Genomic DNA, 4,340 nt, shown 5'->3' with positions numbered 1-4,340 from the left:
TGCACGAGTTGGGGAAGGGGCAGAGGGGGAGGAAGGAGAGGGACAAAAAGACTGGGCACTGAGCGGGTCCCATGACCTTGAGAACCTGAGCCAAAACCAAGAGTCTGATGCTTAACCGACTGAGACACCCAGGCGCCCTGTCTGTTTGTTTTTAACAAACATTTCCTAAGATAAAATTTTTATGTCATGAATCCTGGGGAAAGCCAGACATCACTGACACTGACTCTTGATGAAAGAAAAAAAAAATCAATCTGAAAAGACTGCTTGCTGTTTAAAGCTACTTGTCTGCCTGTTTCAGGCTCCATGGTAAATCTTTGTTTTTGTCCTAGAATTCTCATTCCCGATGAAAGCCCCAGATAGTTGTATACTTGGATAAATAGCAATGGCAGCCTGTCCCAAGGCAATCCTCAATAACGTGATCTATGTGTTATAGCATTTTACCTAAGTGTCAACTCTCAAGAGGCTGGTATTCATTTTATTGTATCAAATTCATTGTTTTGCTAATTTATACAAATCTATGAGAAACTCTTATGTATTAAATACAAATGATAGATCTACTAAGACATATCACTATTAAAAATAATGATAACAGATTTTATGTCTATGAAGCATGTGAAATTCTACAAGAAATTTTCCAAACAAGAAAATCCGTCTTCCTGGATCAGTCTACAATTCAACCCTCTTCCTGCTATTCACAACTTAAATTCAAATACACCATAAGAGACTGATAAAAATGCATCATCTTATTTTGTTCCCTACTTACTCATCCCCTAGCTTCCTATTTTATTTTATATTCTGATAAAGCTTCATCTGCTAGAAAGAGTTTTTCCTGTAAGTTGATACTGTTGTTTCTATTATTCGCCTGCCCATCACCATTGTCATCGCTGTCTGAAACATTAATAAATTTAGAATATGAGAAAATGACCAGCAACTGATGGAAGTAGTCTACAGAACCGGTCAAATTAGGTTTTACATAACTCCCAACAGGGTGCTTGCTTTGGCAGCATATATACTATAAAATTGGAACGATACAGAGAAGATTAGCATGGCCCCTGCGCAAGGATGACACGCAAATACATAACTCCCATCAGGTATCATTCCTTTTAAACCATCACATGGATTTAATACTGATGTGGAAGAGAGTGTAGAAATCTCTTTCAACATCTTCAATTCACAGGTGAGAAAACGGAGGTGCACAAAGTTTAAAATGACCAGACAAAAGTCCTATTATTGCAAGTTAATGGCAAAGCACCCAGAGCCCAATTTCTCCACCTCCCATCTCAGGAGATTTTTTCATTATAGAGTCATCTTGAGTTTTTGAGCTTCTTTTAAATTATGTGTTACATGTTTTGGCTCCCCTGGCTAATATTATTTTCCAAAAAAATAATTTTAAATAATATTTCATTGATAAAACTTTCATTTGCTACTGATATAAGATTATTTATTCAACTGATTTGCTCAACAAATTTTTATTGTGAAAGTACTACTGTCCTGAGTTTTGAGACTATAGAAGCAAACAAAACAAGCAAAAATCCCTGCCTTTGTTGGAACACATCATCTAAATTACCCATTACAATTTATAGTTGTCATATTCCATCTTGGTCAGTGCAACTGTGTTTTTGGTTAGAATTGTTTTAGACCAGGAGTTTATGCCATTTCTGAGGTGAAAAATCTCAATGACAAGAGCAGCAATAGTATTCCAGTTTCAAAACCAGATTACAGTGTACAGATAAGGGAATAAGACAAACAAAATATAGGAGAAAGATAGGGACAGCTTTCACTGTGCCAGGCTTGTGGGAAGTCAAGAGACTGGCTGATAAACACCACTGAATTCAATAAACATTTCTTCAGCTCCTATGTGACTGTTAGCCCTGTTATCTTGTTTGCTATTTAATTACAAGCACCTAGAACTGTGTGTGCCACATCCTAGATGTTCAATAAATATCCTGGAAATGAAAGAATGGATAATGTAAACCAGATACTGTACTAGATTACAGAGATACAAAGATGAATAAAATATGGTCCCATCTTGTAAGAAGCTCATGATCTCCTAAGGGATCATAAATATAATATTTATTAAATGTCTTCTATTAATAAAACACTATACTAGGCACTGCATTAAGGAAAAATAAAAACAAATAAAACACAATCCTTCCAGGGTGCACGGGGTGACTCAGTCGGTTAAGCGTCTGCCTTTGGCTCAGGTCATGACCCCAGGGTCCTGGGATCGAGTCCCGCATCAGGCTCCCTGCTCAGTGGGGAGGTGGCCTTCTCCCTCTTCTTTATCCCTCCTCCCTGCTTGTGCTCGCTCTCTCTCTTGCTCTCTCAAATAACTCTTTAAAAAAAACCACAATCTTTTTCTCAAGGAGCTTACTTTATAATAAATATTTTGAAAAATAAGACCATGGACAGATTCCATTTTTCACTGGTTGGAATCAGAAAAATTTTCTTGGTGCAGCAATATTCGAGTCAATTTCATGACTTCAGCTGGACTATTTATACATCTGCGCTCATTCTCAGTAAGAAGCTTTTAAGAAGGCTTGGTCAAATAAGAGTTGAACTAATCAAAGTCCTTAAAAAGGAAAATAACCAAATACCTAGATAATGTTTAAAGTCCTCTTTGGCCTCCTGTATAATAGTCCTCCCCATCTTAGCAGAATCATTCAAAATGAGGTGCAGTTCCCAAAACATAATGTATTTCCTTTTTGACAAGTGGTCCTTGTCTCTGACCACTACTGTTTTCTCTGACAAAGATGACCTCCCAAAAAATCTACCCTGTACTGGGTCTCTCCAAGACTACCCCTAGGTTGATTAGCTACGAGGATTCATAGAGCTAAGCATACAGTCCTACTGTTGTAATTTATTACAGCTAAAGGATACAAAGAAATAGGAGCAAGGGAAAAGGTGAAGGAGTGAAGTCTGGAGGAAACCAGGTACAAGTTTCCAGGATTCTCTCCCAGTGGAGTCACAGAGGATGCACTGAATTCTCCCAGCAATAAGTTGTGACAATACCTGTGAAATGTTGTCTAGCAGGGAAGCTCCTTAGAAACTCAGTACCCAGGGTTTTTAATGGGAGCTGGTCATGTAGGCACCCTCTGTCTAGCCCCCTAGCGCATACCAAATTTCCAGACTCCCAGAAGGAAACAAGGTATTCAGCAAAAGCTCTTATTATTTGTATGGATAGTTTAGACATAGTGAACCATTCGTATCAGGGCATGGTAGGAACACTTCTAAAATCTAAGTTTCCAGACACCAGCCAAGGGCCAAATTTGCAAGTAGGACCTTATAAGGATAGCAGTCTCAGTCTTGCTCTGTTGACTCTTTTCTGCGTACTTTGCATTCCCAATTCTGAAATATGGTACTCATGAAACTAGATCCAACATAAACATCTTGTAGTAAATATTTCCCTAAAGACATTCAGATAAAATTAATCCCTCTCTTCCTTCTTCCACTACTATAATGGGTATATAACTTAAAGGTAACTATATGACAGGATTGATGTGTTAATTAACTTGATTGTAGTGATCATTTCACAAAGTACATGTGAAACTTCTTGAAATTTATGCCATTAATCTAATCTGACTTTTTAAAGTTTGTGACAATCTTACAAAGGTTATGGATAGTACTCTGATTATTTTTAAAGATTTTATTTATTTATTTTGGAGAGAGATAGGAAGTGCACGAGCAGGGGGAGGGGCAGAGGGAGAGGGAGAGAGAGAATCTCAAGAAGACTCCACCCTGAGCACAGAGCCTGATGCAGGGCCAAATCTCAGGACCCTGAGACCACCACCTGAGCTGAAATCAAGAGTCAGATGCTTAATTGACTAAGCCACCCAGGCGCCCCTAGTATTCTTACTATTTTTATGTCAATATGGCAATCAAAAAACTTTAAGTGAAAGCAATAATTGAAAGGCAAATTTAGGACAGGTGACATAATTATTGAAATTTAAATTGCAATCTTTGTTGCCCTGACCAGTCTCCACAAAAAAATATGAATTTTCATGTTTTCAAATTGTACGGGTATGGAAAATTGAATTATTACACTTCTTCCCTTGCACTATCTGAAATAAGAGAGCAAATCATCACAAAATCACTTACTAAATGTATTAAATTTACCTAAAATAGAGCCTCCAATTTGTAAAATACTAAAGTATGAAATATATAATCTCTGTGACTTTTTATTTCCTGCCTAAAAATACAGCTTAATATGTTACTTAGCCCTAGAGAAATTGAATAAAAGTTATGGAATCAGTCTTAAATCAACCAGTTGTGTAACAACTTCTCCCTAATGCTTGCTTTGCATCAGAATGTGGAAAAGTCTAGAAAAATTATAAGTGTAC

The 4,340-nt window shown here is 37.2% G+C and overlaps 1 non-coding gene across 1 annotated transcript; it reads left to right on the top strand.

Annotated features, from left to right (window-relative positions):
- Nucleotides 1–988: 988 nt before the first annotated feature.
- LOC114213103 (U6 spliceosomal RNA) lies at nt 989–1,097 on the top strand. Its single transcript, XR_003610134.1, has one exon. It is a non-coding gene; the product is annotated as a U6 spliceosomal RNA (small nuclear RNA).
- Nucleotides 1,098–4,340: the final 3,243 nt, after the last annotated feature.

The sequence above is a fragment of the Eumetopias jubatus genome, unplaced genomic scaffold (genome assembly GCF_037043125.1).
Source record: "Eumetopias jubatus isolate StellerSeaLion01/CBP00866 unplaced genomic scaffold, mEumJub1_p1.0 scaffold_6, whole genome shotgun sequence".
Taxonomy (NCBI): domain Eukaryota; kingdom Metazoa; phylum Chordata; class Mammalia; order Carnivora; family Otariidae; genus Eumetopias; species Eumetopias jubatus.
This window is presented reverse-complemented; position numbering and strand designations above follow the sequence as displayed.